The sequence below is a fragment of the Dasypus novemcinctus genome, chromosome 9 (assembly GCF_030445035.2).
Source record: "Dasypus novemcinctus isolate mDasNov1 chromosome 9, mDasNov1.1.hap2, whole genome shotgun sequence".
NCBI lineage: Eukaryota > Metazoa > Chordata > Mammalia > Cingulata > Dasypodidae > Dasypus > Dasypus novemcinctus.
The window spans coordinates 87,037,407-87,059,035 of NC_080681.1; the positions used below are offsets into that span (position 1 = coordinate 87,037,407).

Here is a 21,629-nt window from a genome sequence, read left to right on the forward strand (position 1 = left end):
TAGGAATAAAATGAACCTTGTAGGTAGTAAGACACAGAATGCTTGGATGGTGTGTTTGTAGCCCTAGTTGAGAAAGTGTGGGCCTGGCTGGCCACAGGAAGCCTTGAATGGCCTGCATGGATGGATGGTTATCCTATGCTGAATGGGTGTCTCAGGGGTCCTGGGACCCATCCCAGAGCAAAGAGCAGAGGTGATGCCCGCAGAACTCTGCCAGATTTCACCTTTCCCAAGGTAGAGTGACAGTGGGGATGACCAGTCCACACTGGTAGCCTCTAGCCAGGCTTCCTTGTGGGTACCTGTGGCAGTTTGATATTATTGATGAATTTCCCAAAGAAATACTGATTATGTTTGTAAACTTGTCTGTTCCTCTGGGCTTGTGATACATTAGATTGTATTGGATTCAGAGATTTCACTCTTACTTGATTAAATAATGATTAAGGCTTTTTTTTTTTTAACAAAGAACTAGGTTTTTTTTTTTTTTAAAGATTTTTATTTTATTTATTTAATTCCCTCCCCTCCCCCAGTTGTCTGTTTTCTGTGTCTTTTTGCTGAGTCTTGTTTCTTTGTCCGCTTCTGTTGTCGTCAGCGGCACGGGAAGTGTGGGCGGTGCCATTCCTCGGCAGGCTGCTCCCTCCTTCGCGCTGGGCGGCTCTCCTTACGGGTGCACTCCTTGTGTGTGGGGCTCCTCTACGCGGGGGACACCCCTGTGTAGCACGGCACTCCTTGCGCGCATCAGCACTGCGCATGGGCCAGCTCCACACAGGTCAAGGAGGCCCGGGGCTTGAACCGCGGACCTCCTATGTGGTAGACGGACGCCCCAACCACTGGGCCAAAGTCCGTTTCCCTGATTAAGGCTTTGATACATCAGTAGGTGTTTGAGTCCCTGCCTCTTTGGTGGGCAGGGACTCAGAGAAACCGCTCAGCAGAGAAGGGAGGTTTGAGTTTTGAGCTGGAGCCCCTGAAAGCGAACACACAGAAAAAGCAGATATGTGAGGAGAGAGAGAAGCCTCCATTAGACATTACAGAGGCCCTGGGAAGAGCAATGAGCCATTCACCTGATTGTCTACAGCTGACCTTGTGGAGAGAGCAGAGCAGCTGAGCTCAGAGAGGAACAAGAGGAACAAGCACCAGGAAAGAGACAAGACTTATCCCAGCCTACAGCTGATACTGGAAGAAGCTGGAACCACAGAGCCAAGAGAGGAAGAGGAGGCCTGAACCCTTGCAGACATTGGCAGTCATCTTGCTTCAACACATGGCAGCAGACTTTGGTGAAGGAAGTAACTTATGCTTTATGGCTTGGTAACTGTAAACTTCTACCCCAAATAAATACCCTTTATAAAAGCCAACAGATTTCTGGTACTTTGCATCAGCACTCCTTTGAGTGACTAATACAGTACCGCAGGAGAACTATGCACATGGTGAAAGTGATGCAGTCCAGAAGAAGCCCATGGGAATGTGTTTTACATGGGCCAAGATGGATTCATTACAAACCTTTGAACTCTTCCATCACAGCATAGGATTTGGAGGAATTATACAAATAATTCTATTTTGATGCCATTTTCTTAGGCTGATAGAAATAGGATTATGACTGTCTGGAACATAAGCTTAAGCAAGTAGCATTTTGTAAGTATGAAGGCAAAATATGCAGACAGTCTTATATTTATATTTGATTTGACTTCCATGTATCTATCCCAGTGCTGTCCAATGGAACTTAATCTGCAGTGATGGAAATAAAAGTTCAATATCTGTGCTGTCTAATATACATGTAGTTCTTGAGTAATTGAATGGTAGTTGGTGTGAAGAACTAAATTTTAAATTTTATTTAATTAATTATACTTACTGCTTCAGTTTACCAAAGGGGAACTTTATTGAGGTCTCAAGGCCAGGGGGTCAGGAAGGAGGCCACCTGCAGGAAGCGGAGGAGCCGTGGAGAGAAGATCCTTACTTGACCTCTTGGGCACAGGTTGTTGGTGTGGTCATGCTGCTTCTTGCAGCAGTTGACTACACAGGGAGTGCAGGCAAGTGTAACACCTGCGGCAGATCATCTTGTCGCAGTTGTACTTCCGTTCAAGCTGGCAGGGAGAAGGGCTCAATGATGCTGCCCCAGAGACACGGCATCAGGTGCAGGGTGGACTCTTTCTGGATGTTGTAGTCCGAGAAAGTGCTGTCTTCCAGCTATTTGCCCGCAAAGATTAGATGCTGCGGTCAGATGGAATGCGCTCCTTGTCTTGGATCTTGGCCTTGACGTTCTCAGTGGTGTTGCTGGGCTCAGCCTCAAGGATGATTGTCTTGCCTGTAAGGGTTTTCACGAAGATCTGAATCTCTGCATCCTCTTGGCCACCTCATTGAAGAGAAAGAGGGCAGTGGAACTGGAAACTGCTGATTAGTCTAGAGAGTGTCTGTGCCAATTTTAATTTAAATAACCACTTGTGCCGGCCATATTCGATGGTGTTGGACTGTTGAACTGTTAGCACCCTGCTTGCTGGTCAGAAAGAGAGACATATATTCCCACCTCCAGGGGAGGGTCTCAGTGCATGGTGGGTTCCAAGGGCACAGCAATGCCTGCCACCAGGAATAGCAGGCCTAGGGTCCCAACCCATTCCTCATGGTCTGCAGGTGTTGGGAGTCACCAGCAAAAGCCAGACTCACACAGGAGACTGGATGGAAAAGTGTTATATTCACCTAGAGAAGAGACAGAGCAAGGCTGGCTTCATTTGTGGTCATCAGTGCTCCATGGCTCACACACATGGGTGTAATAAAGTGGACATGATTTAGCCAGACTGTCTCCAGAGAATGTTTACATATGCTTGGGACAGTAGGGGAAGCGATATGGTGGTACATCCTCCTCTGCTAGGGAATGTGTGTTATGTGGAGGCACTCATGAGAAGGGCATCAAGCCCGGGTGTATCATCCATCCTAGGATTAGAGGCTAACAGATGGCCTGAGCACAAGGTTTATTTGTGGTCACAGGGAAAGGCAGCAGGCTGCTTGCAGACCAACTTCTCCCACAGACAGTACAGATATAGCCATGGCTTTTTTAGAAGTTAATATGAAGTAAACATGAAAGGTGATTTTTATTTTTTCTTGTCTGAAGGACCAGTCTGTCTCCAGAGGCATGTATTTTAAAAAGGTTACTATTATCACCTGAATATTTTATCTTAGGGGAGCTTAGTCATAATTCTAAAGTTATTATTCTGAGCAGGTATAAAACAGGAGAATTCTATAAACCATTGGTTGATAGCAATCCATAGAGGACTGCTTCAACTTAAAAAACAAACATAGCCTGTGTAGCTCGTGGTTGAGTGCTGGTGTACCATAACCGAGGTTTCAGGTTCAATCCCTTGCTCCCATACCTAAAAATCAACAAGAAGAAACAAACATAGAAGGAGGTTAAGAGTTGAGTAGGAAAATACAGGGATTACTTTAATTGAAAATTAACCAATTGTATTTTTAGCAATTTAAAAGATGTAATTATAATTTATTAATTGTACTACTTGAATGATTTTAGAATTTTATTTCATGCCAAAGTATATAATATTTATAGCCAAATTGAAAAATATATTTTAAAAGGGGAGAAATGTGGGCTTTCACACAAATTGACTATGCATAATTTATGTTTTATTTCAATATAATCAGTTTTTTTTGCACAGAAACTGTGTTGCATATAAATAAGTGAAAAAAAAATTACATCAATACATTATTAATTTCGTGTTGCATTATATCCCAAAGCAAATATGTCTTTAAATATTACGCTTTTAGAGATACTGTTTTTTTAAAAAAATGTATTCGTATAAAAGTAAAAATGAATAAAGGTTCTAAAGTAGAAACAAACAAAAACAAAAACACCTCAATTGGCCATAGATGTGAGGTCTATTTTTGAACTCTCAATTTTATCCCATTGGTCAACATTTCTATCCTTGTGCCAATACCATGCCATTTTGTCAGGAAGTGAGAGTTCTCTAACTTTCTTCTTCTTTTTCAAGATGTTTTTACCTATTGAGGCTCCTTAACCCTTCCAAACAAATTTTATAATTGACTTTTCCATTTCTGCAAAGTAGGCTGTTGGAATTTTGATTGGGATTGCATTGAATCTGTGAATCATTTTGGGTAGAATTGATATCTTAATGAACTTAGTCTTCCAATCCATGAACACAGAATGACCTTCCATTTATTCACATCTTCATTGATTTCTGTTAGCAATATTTTATAGTTTTCTGTGTACATGTCCTTTTTATCCTTAGTTAAATTTATTCCTAGCTATTTGATTGTTTTAGTTGCTATTGTAAATGGAATTTTTCCCTTGATTTACTTATTCCTCAAACGATTCTTACTGATATATAGAAACATTATTGAATTTTGCATATTGATCTTGTACCCTGCCACTTTACTGAATTCATTTTGAAACTTTCCCTGTATAGGATCATGTCATTTGCAAATAGTGAATGTTTTACCTTCTTCCTTTTGAATCTGGGTGTCTTTCATTTCTTTTTCTTGCCTTATTGCTCTGGCTAGAACTTAACAGTACAATGTTGAATAACAATGGTGACAGTAGGCACCCTTTGTCTTGTCCCAGATATTAGAGGGAAAGCTTTCAGTCTTTTCACCACTGAGCATGATATTAGTTGTGGGTTTTTCATATATGCTCTTTATCATGTTTAGGAAGTTTCCTTCTATTCCTATTTTTCTAACTATTTTTATCAAGAAAGGATGCTGCATTTTGTCAAGTGCCTTTTCTGAATCAACAGAGATAATCATGTATTTTTTTCCTTTGTTTTGTTAATGTAGCTTATTACGTTAGTTGATTTTCTTAGTTGAACCATCCTTGCATACCTGGGATAAAACCCACTTGATCATGGTGTATAATTTTTTTAATGTGCTGTTGGATTCTATTTGCAACTATTTTTTTTTAAGATTTATTTTTTATTTATTTCTCTTCCCTTCCCTCCATCCCCCAGTTGTCTGCTCTCTGCATCCATTCACTGTGTGTTCTTCTGTGTCCACTTGTATTCTTGTCAGTGGCACCAGGAATCTGAGTCTGTTTTTGTTGCATCATCTTGCTGCATCAGCTCTCTGTGTGTGCGGCACCACTCCTGGGCAGGCTCCACCTTCTTCACGCAGGGCGGCTCTCCCTATGGTGTGCATTCCTTGCGCGTGGGGCTCGCCTACACGGGGGACACCCCTGTGTGGCACAGCACTCCTTGCGTGCATCAGCACTGCGCATGGGCCAGCTCACCACATGGATCAGGAGGCCCTGGGTTTGAACCCTGGACTTCCCATGTGGCAGGCTGAAGCCCTATCAGTTGAGCCAAATCTGCTTCCCACAAGTATTTTTTTGAGGATTTTTGCATTTTTATTCACAAGAAAAATGGTCTGTATCTAATATTATTTTCTTGTAGTATTTCTGGCTTTGGTATTAGCGTGATGTTGGCCTCATAGAATAAGTTCAGTAGTGGTTCCTCTTCCTCAGTTTTTTGGAAGTGTTTGAGTAGTATTGGTATTAATTCTTCCTGGATTGATTGGTAGAATTCACCTGTGAAGCCATCTGGTCCTGGGCTTTTCTTGTAATTGGTTTTTACTCTTCATTTTAATTGATCCTTTGAGGTTTTCTATTTCTTCTAGAGTCATTGTAGGTCATTCATGTGTTTCTGGGAATTTGTCCGTTTCATCTAGATGATCTAATTGGTTAGCATATAGTTGTTTCATAGTATCCTCTCATGATCCTTTTTATTTCTGTGGGGTTTGTAGTAATGTTTCCCTCTCATTTCTGATTTTATTTATGTGTTTTTTCTCTTTTATTTTGTCAGTCTAGCTAAAGGTTTGTCAATTTCATTGATCTTTTCAAAGGACCAACTTTTGGTTTTGTTAGTTCCCTATTTTAAAAAAAATTCTCAATTTCATTTTTTCTATTTTTGTTATTTCTTTCCTTATACTTGCCTTGGTTTTAGTTTGTTGTTGTTTTCCAGTTCTTCCATGTGTACAGTTAAGTCTTTGATTTTAGCTCTTCTTTTTTTTTAATGTAAGGTTTAAGGCTATAAATTTCTCTCTCAGCACTGTTTTCCCTGCATCCCATAAGTTTTGATATATTGTGTTCTTGTTTTTGTCTCAAGATATTTACTGATTTTCCTTGCAATTTCTTCTTTGACCCACGGATTGTTTGAGTGTGCTATTTAACTTCCATATATTTATGGATTTTCTAGTTTTCCATCTATTATTGATTTCCAGCTTTATTCCACTGTGGTCAAAGAAGATGCTTTGTCTAATTGCAATATTTAAAAATTTGTTGAGAATTGTTTTGTTACCCAACATGTGATCTATCCTGAAGAATGATCCTTCAGCACTTGAGAAGAATGTGTATCTTGATGTTTTGGGGTGCAGTGTTCTATATATGTCAGATCTAGTTCATTTATCATATTATTCAAGTTCTCTCTTAATCATCTTCTGTCTATATGCCTTTTCTCTATTGATGAGAGTGTTGTTATGAAGTCTCCAACTATTATTGTAGAGGTGTTTATCTTTCCTTTTGGTTTTGCCATTGTTTCCCTCATGTATTTTGGGGCACCATGGTCAGGTGCATAAATATTTATGACCTTTATTTCCTCTTGGTGCATTGACCCTTTTATTAATATATTGTGTCATTCTTTGTCTCTTATAACAGCTGCTGACTTAAAGTATGTTTTGTCTGATAATAGTATAGTTACCCCGGCTTTTTTTCTTTTACTATTTGCATAGAATATCTTTTTCCATCCTTATACTTTCAACCTATTTGTGTCTTTGGGTCTTAAAATGAGTCTCTTGTAACAGTGAATCATTAGATTGTGCTTTTTTATCTGCCAATCTGTATCTTTTGATTTGGGTGTTTAATCCATTAACATTCAGTGTTACTATTTTAAAGGCAGTACTTTAGCCATTTTGTCCTTTGATTTTTATATGCTCTTTTTTTGTGTGTGTGTCTCTTTTCCTTTATTGCAAGCTCCTTTTCTGTATGTTGCTCTTTTATTATGTTTCTGACTGAAGTCTTTCTCTTTTCTGTTTCTTTTTTTTTTTAGGAAGGAGCAGAAATTGAACCTAGGACCTTGTACATGGGAAGCCAGTGCTCAACCACTGAGCTACATCTGCTGCCCTCTGTGTATTTTATTTTATTTTTTAAAGATTTATTTTTTATTTATTTCTCTTCCCTTCCCCACCCCATTGTCTGCTCTCTGTGTCCATTCGCTGTGTTCTTCTGTGTCCGTTTGCATTATCTGGCGGCACTGGGAAACTGTATCTCTTTTTTGTTGTATCATCTTGCTGCATCAGCTCTCCGTGTGTGCTATATGCTTCTCCTGGGTGGGCTGCACTTTTTTCATGCAGGGTGACTCTCCATACGGGGCACACTCCTTGCGCGTGGGGCACCCCTATGCGGGGGCGCCCCTGCGTGGCACGGCACTCCTTGTGCGTGGCAGCACTGTGCGTGGGCCAGCTCACCACATGGGTCAGGAGGCCCTGGGGATCGAACCCTGGACCTTCCATATGGTAGACGGATGCTCTATCAGTTGAGCCACATCTGCTTCCCTGTGTAGTTTAAATATTTTCTTTGTGGATACCCTGTGGGTTTATATTATTCAACCCACATCTATAACCTACTAATTCGAAAAAGATACCATATTAGCTTCAATAGAATACATGTTCTCTGCTCTTTTATCCCTTTGTTTCCCCTCTATATGTTGTTTTTGTGCCACTTTACCACTTTATATTTCTCATGTCCTTTATCAGGGGATATGTCTTTTTCTTGTTTAATTGTATTGTAATTCTTATAGGGATGAAAGAGTAGAGTTGTATATTGAAGATATAGTACTATTGGATTTTGCATTTACCTGTTCTGTTCCCTAAAAATCTTCATTTCTTCATGCTACTGTAAGCCACTCTCTCCTGTCTTTTCCTTTCAATCTGCAGAACTCCCTTTAGAAATTCTTGTAGGGCAGATCTTTTATTAAAGAGTCTCTCAGTTTCTGTTTATATGTGAATATTTTAAACTCTCACTCATTTTTATTTTTTATCACTATTTTTATTTTTATTTATTTCTCTTCCTGTCCAGCCCTCCCCCCCGCCCCAGGTGTCTGTTCTCTGTGTCCATTTGCTGTATATTCTTCTGTGTCTGCTTCTATTCTTATCAGAGGCACCGGGAATCTATCTTTTTGTTGCATCATCTTGTTGCATCAGCTCTCCATGTGTGCGGCGCCACTCCTGGGCAGGCTGAACTTTCTTTCACGCTGGGCAGCTCTCCTTATGGGGTGCACTACTTGCGTGTGGGGCTCCCCTACGTGAGGGACACCCCTGCATGGCAGGGCACTCCTTGCATGCATCAGAACTGCACATGGGCCAGCTCCACATGGGTCAAGGAGGCCCTGGGTATGAACTGAGGGCCTCCCATGTGGTAGGCGGATGCTCTATCTGTTTAGCCAAGTCTGCTTCCCTTGTCTTCCTTTATTATTGCTTCACCTTGCTGAGTTGGCTCTCGGTGGCGCTTGCGGGCCAGTGGCACTCCGCAGCGCTTGTGGGCTGGCGGCACTCTGCTGTGCCCAGGCCAGTGGCTCTCCACAGCGTGTGAGTGAGCCTGCCTTCACAAGGAGGCCCCGGGACATGTGCCCAGGGCCTCCTACATGGTAGACAGGAGCCCAACTGATTGAGCCACAGCTGTTTCCCCCAGCTTTACTTTTAAGTAATATATATGAGCTAAGACTTTCCCTTTAAACCACTGTTATACCCATATAATAGCACTGCTAGTTACAAACGTTGTTATGTCTTCCTCTTTTCTATTCATTTCCAAAGATTAACACATCCTAGTTAACGTGGTCTTGATAGGTTTGTTGAAAACCAGTTGGCTGTAGAGGTAAGTGTTTATTTCTGGATTCTGAATTCTATTCCGCTGATTGATATGTCTGTCTTTATGCCCATACCATGCTGTTTTGACCACTGTAGCTTTGTAATAGGTTTCAAGTTCAGGCAGTGAAATTCCTCCCACATTGCTCTTCTTCCCCCTCCCCCCAGAGATGGTTCTCTCATCTGTCTGCTGTTTCCTGCTAGCTGTGTCTTCTTGCTGTCTCTGCTTGTTGTGTCCACTTGTTTGCTGGTCTTTAGGAGGCACTAGAAACCGAACCCAGGACCTCCTATATGGGAGGTGGGTGCCCAACCACTTGAGCCACATTCACTCTCTGCTCTTCTTTTTTAGAATGCGTTTATTATAGCAGGTTACCCAGAAGATCAAACTAAGTAATTGACGACGGTGGCTACTTAAACAGAACAATGAAGATGAAATAGCCTTCTAGTAGAAAAAGAGATTGTCTAGGACTTTCATAACTAGAGAGGAGAAGGCATTGCCTGGATTCAAAGCTTCAAAGGACAGGTTGACTCTTGTTTGGGGCTAATGCAGCTGGTGATTTTAAGTTAAAGCCAGTGCTCATTTACCATTCTGAAAATCCTAGGGCCCTTAAGAGTTATGCTAAATCTATTCTGCCTGGGCTATATAAATGGAACAAAGACTGGATGACAGCACATCTGTTTATAACATGGTTTACTTAATATTTTAAGCCCACTGTTGAGATCTTTTGCTCAGAAAAAAAGACTCCTTTCAGCATATTACTGCCCATTGACAATGCACCTGTATGTCAAGAGCTCTGATGGAAGTGTATAATCAGATGAATGTTGTTTTTGTGTGTGCTAACACAGCATCCACTCTGAAGCCCGTGGATCAAGAAGTCATTTTGACTTTCAAGTCTTATTACTTAAATAATTCATAAGGTTTATGCCATAGAAAATGATTTCTTTGATGGATCTCAGCAAAGTAAGTAAATTGAAAACCTTTTGGAAAGGATTCATTCTTCTAGATGCCTTTAAGGACATTTGTGATTCATGGGAGGAGGTCAGATTATCAACATTAACAGTAGTTTGGAAGATGTTGACTCTAATTCTTCTGGGTGACTTTGAGGGGTTTAAGACTTCAGTGAAGGAAATAACTGTAGATGTGGTAGAAATAGCAAGAGACCTACAATCAGAAGTAGACCCAGAGCCTGAAGTTGTGACTGAATTGCTGCAATCTCATGATAAAACTTGAACAGTGAGGAGTTGCTTCTTTTGTGTTTTTTTTCCCAAAGATTTATTTTTTATCTATCTCCCCCCCCCCCACCATTGTCTGCTCTCTGTGTCCATTCGCTGTGTGTTCTTCTGTGTTCACTTGTGTTCTTGTCAGTGGCACCGGGAATCTGTGTCTCTTTTTGTTGTGCCATATTGCTGCGTCAGCTCTCCATGTGTGCGGTGCCACTCCTGGGTGGGCTGCACTTTTTTCACGTGGAGTGGCTGTCAATGCGGGGCACACTCCTTGTGCGTGGGGCTCCCCTACACGGGGGACACCCCTGTGTGGCACGGCACTCCTTGCACGCATCAGCACTGTGCGTGGGTCAGCTCACCACACAGGCCAGAAGGCCCTGGGTTTGAATCCTGGACCTCCCATATGGTAGGCAGATGCTCTCTATCATTTGAGCTGCATCCGCTTCCCAAGTTGCTTCTTTTGGATGAGCAAAGAAAGTGGTTTCTTGAGGTGGAATCTACTGCTGGTGAAGTTGCTGCAAACATTGTTGAAATGACAACAAAGGATTTAGGATATTACCTAAACTTAGTTGATGAAGCAGCAGCAGGTATTGAGAGGATCGACTCCAATTTTGAAAGAAGTTTTACGGTGGGTAAAGTGCTATAAAATAGTATCTTATGCTGCTGAGAAATCTTTCGGGAAAAGAAGAGTCAGTCAATGCAGCAAACTTCACAGTTGTCTTATTTCAAGAAATTGTTACATCCACCCCAACTTTCAGCATTCACCAGCACCCTGGTTAGTCAGCAGCCATCAACAAGACCCTTGACTAGCAAAAAGTTTATGGTTTGCTGAAGGCTCAGGTGATGGTTAACATTTTTTAGCAATGAAGTATTTTTAAATTAAGGTATGTACATTGTTTTTTAGCTATATTATTGCCTACTGTTTTATTTTGCCAAAGGCCTATCAAAGCAAAGTAGCAGAAATCTGTTGGCTTTTATAGTGGCATTTTATTTGGGGTAAAATCTTACAGTTCTAAGGCCATGAAATGTCCAAATTGAGGCATCAGTAGAGATGCTTTCTCACCAAAGTAAGCTACTGTTGATCCAGTTGTGTTTCCCCATGATGAAGCAAGGTGGCTACCAATCTCTTTGGAGGTGTCTGCCTTCCCCTCCAGAATCTACCATCTCTTAGAGCTCAGCTGTGAGTAACAAGGCATAGGGCTTGTCTCTTAGTGCTTCTCTCCTTGCAGTTCAGTGGGTAAACTGGAGTCCTCTCTCACATGGCAGAATAAAACATGGTACTTCCCCTTTTTTTTCTGTGTCTGTCTGTGTGAGTCTGATTATCTCAGACCCATCAAGGTGATGGGACTCAACCTGAGTCATGCCACACTGACTTAGTTTAATCAAAAGCCCTAAAGCAATCTTATCAAGTAATCTAATAAAAGACCCCTCAACTGAATTTAATGCAGTCAAAAAGTATCACACCCAGAGGAATAGAATAGTTTACAAACATAATATTTCTCTTTTTGGAATTCATGAAATAACTTCAAACTGCTGTACCTACTTAATGGACTATAGTATGGTCAAATTGTCAACATCAACAGTAGTTTGGAAGAAGTGTAAATATAACTTCTGTATGCCCAGGGATCCAAAAAATTTGAGTGACTTGCTTTATTGCAATCTCTACTTTATTACAGTGGTGTGGAACTGAACTGACAGTATCTCCGAGGTATGTCTTGCCTGTACTTTTTTTTTTTTTTTTAAAGATTTATTTATTTATTTCTATCCCCTTCTCCCCCACCCCAGTTGTCTGTTCTCTGTGTCTATTTGCTGCGTGTTTTTTGTCCGCTTCTGTTGTTGTCAGCGGCACGGGAATTTGTGTTTCTTTTTGTTGCGTCATCTTGCTGTGTCAGCTCTCCGTGTGTGTGGTGCTATTCCTGGGCAGGCTGCACTTTCTTTTGCGCTGGGCAGCTCTCCTTACAGGGTGCACTCCTTGCGCGTGGGGCTCCCTCTCCTTACGGGGCGCACTCCTTGCGTGTGGGGCTCCCCTGCGCGGGGACATCCCTGTGTGGCAGGGCACGCCTTGCGCGCATCAGCACTGCGCGTCGGCCAGCTCCACACGGGTCAAGGAGGCCTGGGGTTTGAACCGCGGACCTCCCATGTGGTAGATGGATGCCCTAACCAATGGGCCAAGTCCGCTTCCCTGTACTTGTTTTGACCATTTTAAAAATTAAAACCAAAAATCAATTGTATTTCTATACATAAGCAACGGATAATCATCTCAAAGAACCAGATTTTTTTTTTGTTGATTTTTCTCTGTTGTTTTTTTGTTCTCAATTTCATTTATTTCTGCTCTAATCTTTATTATTTCTTTCCTTCTGCTTGCTTTGGGATTGGTTTGCTGTTCTTTTTCTGTTTCTCCAGTTGTTTAGTTGAATCTTTGATTTTATCTCTTTCTTTTTTAATATAGGCATTTAGGGCTATAATTTTCCCTCTCAGCACTGCCTTTGCTGTATCCTAGAAGTTGTGATAAATTGCGTTCTCGTTTACATTCATCTCAATATGTTTTCTAATTTCACTTGGAATTTCTTCTTTGACCCACTGATTATTTAGGAGTTATTATTCAGCCTCCACACATTTGCAGTTTTACCTCTTTCCCTGTCTATTATTGATTTCCAATTTCATTCTATTGTGATCTGAGAAGGTGCATTGTGTAATTTCAGTCTTTTTACATTTATTGAGACCTGCTTTGTGGTCTTACATGTGGTCTATCCTGGAGAAAGATCCATGAGCACTTGAGAAGAATGTGTAACCCACTGAGTTTGGGTGCAAATATGTCTGTTAGGTCTAGCTCTTTTTCATATTGTTCAAGTTCTCTGTTTCCTTGTTGATCTTCTATCTAGTTGTTTTATGTAATGGTGTGCACAGTGTGTTGAAGTCTTCAACTATTATTATAGAGATGTCTGTTTTTCCCTTCAGTTTTACCCAGAGTCTGCCTCATGTATTTTGAGGCTTCCTGGGTAGGTTCATATATGATGACTCTTATTTCTTCTTGGTTCACTGTCCCTTTTATTTAATAATATATAATGGTCTCCTGTATCTCTTATAGCTTTTTTTGCATTTAAAGTCTGTCTGATTTTGATTGTCCATTGCTTGTGTATAGAAATACAATTGATTTTTGAATACTGATCTTGTATCCTACAACTGTGCTTAATTTGTTTATTAGTGTTTTTCGGGATTCCTTAGTATTTTCTATATACAAAATCCTGTCATCTGCAAATAGACGTAGTTTTACTTCTTCCTTTACAATCTGAATCCCTTTTATTATACTTGCTTAATTGCACTGGCTAGAACTTTTAATACAATGTTGAAAAGAAATGGTGAAAGTGGACATTCTTGTCTTGTTCATTATCTTAGGAGGAAAACATTTAGTCTTATGCCATTATGATGTTACCTATGGGTTTTTTGTAGCTTATCAGGTTATTCTTGGTTTGCTCAGTGTTTTTACCATGAAAGAGTACTATATTTTATCAGATACTTTTGCATCTATTGAGATTATCATATGATTTTTTTTCCTCTTTTATCCTATTAATGTGATTGAAGTTTTCATTGTTGAATGGGAGTGCAATTGCTTGAGCCACAGCCGTTTCCCTCTTTTAGCTTTTAATTAATTAAATTTAATTTCTCTTAATGTTGAAATCATTCATCTTTTTTATTGTGGGACTCTCTTTTAGAATTTTCAAAGAAAAAAATTAGTAGCACAATTTTAGAAAATAAGTGAGATTGAGAAAATATGTGTCTCCAAAGATAAAATCATACTTCAATTTTGTGTAGCTAAGAATCTCAAGTAAACTACCTGCTGGAAACTGCTGTTTTCTAGTTCATTGTCAGTAATGTATGATCCAAATTCTGTGTTGTGATTGGCTAATGTATTGTTTTCATTCGGAGGTTAGTTTTGCCAACATCTGATTTGGGATTGGGATTTAGGGCACAAAGCAGGATGGTTGTTGAGAGATAGGAAGGGGTTAGTATTACTTATGAGCATGCTACAGAGAAATCATTCATTAGGGGAAAACAGCATTTTTCCATGCATTAGCAAAAGTTGGTCTATAATTTACTGCTGCATGCCAAATAGTAGGTGAATTCTGGATTTGAAGGGGGCAGTTTTTCATTGATGCTGGGGGGAATTTTTGCTTAATCATTGTCCTTTAAAAAGAAATTGGTTAGAGCTGTCAATTTTTTTCCTTTCCGAAAGATGAAATTTAAAATTTCTTTTTCTCCTCCTGTTTCTTAAAAAAATTTTTTAAGGCTTTCATGAAGCTGAAGATTTAATTAAAAGAATTTTTTTTCTTTCTCTGGGGAAGATAGTTATTTTTTTCCCCATTAGTCTGATCAAGCAGTCACTTTCTGTAAGCATTTTTCCACATTTAAGATTATATCATAATATCCATTATTTGGTTAATTCTTTTCATTTTTTTCTGTCTAGAATGAAATGAATTTGTGATTTTTGGAAAATGTATTTTAACAGAATTATTTACTTTTATTTTTTTTTGCTTCTTCACTGTGAATTTTTCTTTGCTTCCTGTTTTTTTCACATTGGGTAGTAAAAGCTTCCAGAAATTCAGAATATCTTTCTGCTAATGTGGTTGCTCAAAGTCAGAGAGCATGGACCATGGTTAACACTTTCTGTTCAGGTAGTCAGAATTTGTCATTTAATGAAACTTTTAAATTTTGTCAGTTGTCTATGATGATACTTACCTTTGATGACATTTAACAGGGTAATCACTTTATGTACTTAATAGTACCCTATAGCAAAGGTAGTTTATATGAATGAAACATTTTTCTTAAACTGAGAATTTTCTTGTCAAGGGTGTTTGTGGAAGATAGGATTTACTATTAGAAGAATGCTTTTTTACTCATGTGAGAAGTTGAGGAAGAAAGGAGGATATTATGTAGACATTTCAAATTCCTTTATTTCTTTTCCATTGATTGATCAAAATGAGAATTTGATGCAGCTTTAAATGAATGAGCTATGAAAAAGAAGTCTTTGAAACATGATTTAATAATATAGTTTCTTCCTTAATGAAATTTAAAGGCATTTTCTCATGTACTACCTCACCATCTCTGTTATACTAAACTACCAGTAATAGCTGACTAAGTCAGAAGTGCTGGGGACAGTTTTCTCCTAATACAGAGGTTCTGTTGTATGTAACTTATGTCTGGTTAATTGGTGTTGTTATAACTGAAATATCCTAGGAATGGCCAGTAAAGAAGTATTTTTTTGTGCTTACTATGTCATCTTTGCTGAGCACTTTTTTCTCCCCCCTAACAAATGCAGTAGCCTTCTGAATAAATTGTAGGATCAGAACCTGAGCCTCTTCTTTATTCTCGCTCTCCTTTTTGTCTCAGGATACAATTCAGTCTTTACATACACCCTTTTTGTACCTGGACAAATGGTGGCTTGAGAAATAAAATCTTTTCTTGAAACAAAGTTCTCACTAGACCAGATCTCAAACTTTTTGTTTTGGAGACCTTAAATATTATTGACATAAAGAATTATACACATTAAACAGAATTTTTGTTTATGTGAGTTATATCTTTTGATTTTTATTGATTTAGAAATTGAACCTGAAAAAATAAAAAGAACAAAAAGTAAATTAAACCTGAACAAATTTAAAAAAACATATATTCATAAGAAATAACAGTAGCAAATGTATTACATATAACATAAATAACATTTTTAAATGAAAAATAATTGTAAAATAATTGTAATTTCCAAAATAAATTTAGTGAGAAGACTGATATTGTTTTACTTGTTTTTTTTTGGTTCAGGTTGTTTTTATTTTTATTTTTTTATTTTAAATTTTTTTTAAAGATACTTAGATTACATAAATGATACCTAAAAAATGTAGGGGATTCCCATACTCCCCACTTCCAACTCCTCCCACACTTTCCCACATTAACAACATCTTCCATATTAGTATGGTACATTTGTTATAATTGTTGGACACAAATTATAGCATTGCCACTAAGGGTAGATTATAGTTAACTTTATAGTTTGAACTGTCTACTGTACAATTTTGTAAGTTATGACAAGATATATAATGGCCTATATCTGTCATTGCAATGTCATTCAGGACAATTCCAGTGTCCTGAAAATGCCCCCATATTATACCTAGTTTCCCCCTTTCCCTCATCTTAGAACCTCTGGTGGTTACTGTCTCCACATCAATGATAGAAGTTCTTCCATTGCTAGAATAACAGTAAGTCTATAGTAGAATAACAGTAAGTCTGCTCTAGTCTATATTCATCCCCCAATCCTGAGGATTCTGGGATGGAGATGTCCATTCCGCCTCTAATTGAGAGAGGGCTTAGATTCCGTGGGGCAGGTGGATGGGATTGTCTTGCAGTTGTAGACTCTTTTTTCCTTGGGATGGTTGTTGCCCATCATCATTCCCTTGTTAGTTGTCCTGGGTGAGTCCAGTGAACTGGAGAGTAGGTGTTGCAGCTCTGTTGAGATTCAGGGCCTGACTGGCACATAGAAAGCCTGAAGATTTAAGTCTCTTGGACATAAACCTATCAACTCTAGAATTGACTATAGGTTCAAATATAAGGGGCAGACCATGAGCCAGCTGGGTCTGAGCATCAGCAGAGTGGCAACTCTTACTCTCTGGTTTGTTGGTCTTACCCAGGCCAGCTAACAGGGAGGTGAGGATGGTCAACCACCACACCAGGGAACCAAGAGTGCCTACAACTGCAAGCAGAGGAATTGCATCCATCATCCATGTGGAATCTAAGCCCCCTCTTGATCTAGAGGTAGAGAGGACATCACCATCCCAGGGTCCACAGAATGGAGGAATAAAATATGGACTAGAGTAGACTTACAGATATTCTAATATAAAATTATTGTAACTAGTAATAGAAAAAATTTTAGCATCAAGGTGGAGAAAGTGGCCACAGTAGTTGCTGAGGATAGGGAGAAGGGAGAAGGGACATGATATGGGGGCATTTTTTGGGATTTTGAGTTGTCCTAAATGATATTGCAGGGTCAGATGCTGGACTTTATATATCCTGCCATAACCCACTGAATGTACTGGAGGGAGTGTGAACTACAGGGTAAACTATGATATATGTAGTGCAGCAGTGTCCCAGAATGTGTTCACCAAGTGTGATGAGTGTGCCACAATGTGGGGGAGGTTATTGGTGTGGAAGGAGTGGGGTGGGGAACCTCTTATGTTTTTTAATGTAATTTTTTTTTGCGATGTATATATCTTAAAAAAAAAACAAAACAATTTACAAAAATGATGAGGTGGGGGATGGGGAGTGGGTTATATGGGAACCTCTTATGTTTTTCAAAGTAATGTTCCTTGTGATCTATTAACTTTAATAAAAAACAAACAAACAAAAAAACAAATATAAGGGGCAGAAGAGCCAAGTGTAGGGAAACCACAAATGAGTCCAACTCTGTCACACTGGGGAGCATAAATTACAAAGTAGGGCCAATGAGAGGGTGCCAAACCCTGAGCTGTCAGCCTTGCCTATTGTGTCTGGATGTTCCAGAGCCCTCAGAAGCCCTGCTATTTTAGGCAATATTTACTGTGGCAGTCAATGAGATCCTGCTGAGACATGCATAAGTGTAACATCTGGAATGACCTCCTGACTTAACTAGAAGTCTCTTAGCCATATAAACTCATTTGTCTTTACCCTTTACCCCTTTTGGTCAAGGTCATTTTCCAGTTGCTTTGCTAGTTGGTGCTTAGTAGTAATCCCTTGGTGCCAGGGAGGCTCATTCCTGGGAATCATGTCCCAAGCCAGGGAGGGGGGGTAGGGGGGGAGAAGGTTATGTATATATATGCTGAGTTTGGCTTAGAGAGAGGCCACATTTGAGAAACAGGGAGGCTCTCAGGAGGTGTGTTTTACATTTTTGCAGATCTCTTTAATCTTTCTTTAATAAAAGACAACTGGATTCTCATATCTTTTTCTGCTTTTAATCCCTTATGATATGTTGTTGTGGTTGAAGTATGTGAGGAAAATCCATCCTCAATGAGATATGTAATAGAAAAGGAAGGAGTATTTTAATTCACTTTATAGATAATAGTAAAATTTTTTGATACTACACTAAAACTTGACAAGGGGTTATTTCTTAAAGGGCAGTTACAATGTGGCATCTAAAACCATATTAAAGAACTTTTCACAATGTTGTGTTTCCATCACCAAAACTTTCCCATTGTTCCAAATAGAAACTATATCTTTTAAGCCTTAACTACTTATTCCAATATTGTGAATGTCATTAACAGCACTGAATCATATATTTGCAAGTGTTAAAGGGGAAATTTAGATTGTATAAGTATTACCAGAATAAAAAAATTAAAAATCCATAGAACTGCACAACACAGCGAACTTTAAGTTAAACCATGGACTATAGTTGATAATACAGTTATAAAAATATGCCTTCTTCAAGTGTAGCAAATGTGCACACCAATGCCAGGTGCTAATAATAGGGTAGTATATGGGAATCCTGTATTTTATGCATGAATATTTCTGTAAACCCATAACTTCTCTAATAAAAAAAGAAAAAAATGAAGTTATGAGATTCGCTGCAGTATGGAATAACATTAAAAAGAGTATGCTCAGTGCAATTAGGAAGGTATGTAAGAACAAAAATTGCTTGATATCACTTATAAGAAATTACTAAATTACAAATTTGTAGAGATAGAAAGCAGATGAGAAGTTACTGAGGGCGGGAATGGGGATGGGGAAAATGGGGTGTTTGGGGAAAAAAAAATTCCCTAAAAATAAAACCTTGAGCTAGCATCAGCAAGAAAAACAAAACAAAACCTATACATACTCTGTTATATTAAAGTCCATTGGTCTGTCTTATACTTTGAATGGCTTTCTTACCATGATTTTATGAATGCCAACAAATACTGTCAGTTGTTTTCCATGAAGTAATGGGTTTACTTTGTTTATTTTACAGAAAAATGTCTGCCAAATACCCAGCTCTGCGTAATTATAGTTCATTAGTTCTTTTTTTAAAATAAATAGACTTCCATGAAAAAATCTGCTTGCATGTCAATGAAGTTTTTCTTTTTTAGATAGCCATCATACTTCAGTATGCAGTAGAACTGCTTTATATGAACTTCCCATTTTGTCACATAGAATATTAAAAAGATTTGTATTCAAGAGTCAATATTAAAACATTTTTAAAGTAGAGATTCAATAAAATTAATTTTTTACTGCTTCATAAAGCACATTTTTAAGAGTCACAAACCTTTTTTTTTTTTTAAGATTTATTTTTATTTATTTCTCCCCACCTCCATTCCCCCCGTTGTCTGCTTTCTGTGTCCATTCACTGTGTATTCTTCTGTGTCTGCTTGTATTCTCATTAGGCGGCTCCGGGAACCAGTCCTAGGACCTTCCTGAGTGGGACAGAGGCGATTACTCTCTTGCACCACCTTGGCCCCCTGTTCTGCTACATCTTATTCTCTCTCCTCTGTGCCTCTTGTTGCATCATCTTGCTGTGCCAGCTCTCTGCATCAGCTGACACTCCTATGTGGGGCAGCTTTCCCATGTAGTATTCCCATGCAGGGCAGCACACCTGTGTGGGGCCTCATTCCTGCATGGGCTGGCACTCTGCATGGGCCAGCTTGCTCTGTGGGCCAGCTTGACCTTACCAGAGGCCCTGGGCATCAAACCTTGGACCTCCTATATGGTAGATGGGAGCCCAGTTGGTTGGGCCACACTCCGTTCCCCCACCCCCACTTTTTAAAAAATTCGAGGTGCGTGGTGGTATAACAGTACAGTTTGATGCCACTGTACTGATGTCACTGTTTTTATCCACCATGACTTTTGCACCATCAGTGCAGTTGTTACAATGCAGTGAAAAGGGCAAATATTAATATGAAAATAGTTTTCACCTTGCACATTCCTTAAAAGGGTCTTGGGGGTTCCCAGGAATTTGTGGGAGGACTTTGAGCACTAGAGAGGATTAGAAGAGTGCTTTGTCTGTGTCGCCATTTGATTCAGTAAAAAATCAGCCTAGCTGTTTATTTGGTACTATGTAGGAAGAGAGGCAGAAAAGATTCTGGTTGTGAAATTTCTACTTAACCAGTTATAAAAAGAACAAAGAATACCAAGTCTTTAATATCTGTAGTACCAAATCAGGAAAGTTTTTTTTTTTTCCCCTTATTTAACAGGTAAGGACTTTTGGAAGGACTTTTTTCTTTTTGTATCACTTGCATATACATGCACCTATTTTCATATTATCTAAGAACTTAGATTTTGATTCAGTAAGCCTGAATTTAAATCCCAGCTCTGCCACTAAGTCCCTGGGTTACAAGTTACTTAATATCTCCAAACCTGAATTTTTCATCTGTAGATTAGGCTAATATCTACCTAAAAGGTTTGTTTGGATTAAATGAGATGTTATATGTAGTGAGTATAGTAATTGCCTACCACATTATAAATGCTTTATAAATGTAAGCTATTTTATTAATGTTATCACATAAATAAGTTTGTTTCTTTTAACAGATATTTAGGTGCCTACTATGTGTCAAATGCTAATCTAGGGGCTAGGGATGCAGCAATGAGCAAAGGACAAAGTTTCTATCCATATTCATAAGTAGTATGACATGTGCTATAGAGAAAAATGCAGTGCGAGGAGCATTGGGAAGTCCAGGGGGGATAGGGGTAAATTATTTAAATTAGGGGATCAGAGAGGCTTGGGGTCAGGTGGCTTTTGAGCAGACACAAGAGGGAAGTGAGGGAGTTATCATACAGATAGTCATGGGACAATTTTCTAGTTACATGGGTACTGGCAGATGTAAAGACTCTAAATTGGATGTATACTTGATAAATTTGAGAAACAAGGAGGCCAGTGTGGCTACAATGGAATAAGCAAGGAAGAAAGTGAGAGGATAAGGCTAAAAATGTAGTATAGGGGTCACTTCATGTACAAGGCTTGTATGACTTTAGCTTCTACTCTGAAAGAGACAGAAGAGTTTTGAGCAAAAGAGTGATATGAGGGAAGTGGACTTGGCCCAGTGGTTAGGGTGTCCATCTACCACATGGGAGGTCCGCGGTTCAAACTCTGGGCCTCCTTGACCCATGTGGAGCTGGCCCACGCACAGTGCTGATGCGTGCAAGGAGTGCTGTGCCACGCAGGGGTGTCCCTGTGTAGGGGAGCCCCACGTGCAAGGAGTGTGCCCTGAAAGGAGAGCCACCCAGCGTGAAAGAAAGTGCAGCCTGCCCAGGAATGGCGCCGCACACGTGGAGAGCTGACACAGAAAGATCATGCAACAAAAAGAAACAGAGATTCCCATGCCGCTGACAACAACAGAAGCGGACAAAGAAGAACACATAGCAAATAGACACAGAGAACAGACAACTGGGGTGGTGGGGGGGGAGAGGATAGAAATAAGTAAATAAATCTTTAAAAAAAAAAAGTGATATGATAAGACTTATGATTTAGAACTTTAATAGAATCACTTTGCCTGCTCTGTGGAAAATGGAGTATAAGAGGGGCAACAGTGAAAGTGGAGAAACCAGTTAGACCATTAGAATAGTCT

At 39.4% G+C, this 21,629-nt stretch overlaps 1 protein-coding gene across 2 annotated transcripts in view; it reads left to right on the forward strand.

Annotated features, from left to right (window-relative positions):
• Positions 1 to 21,629, forward strand: part of PIK3R3 (phosphoinositide-3-kinase regulatory subunit 3) — a 135,564-nt gene that overhangs the window by 33,917 nt on the left and 80,018 nt on the right. The window lies entirely within an intron of this gene.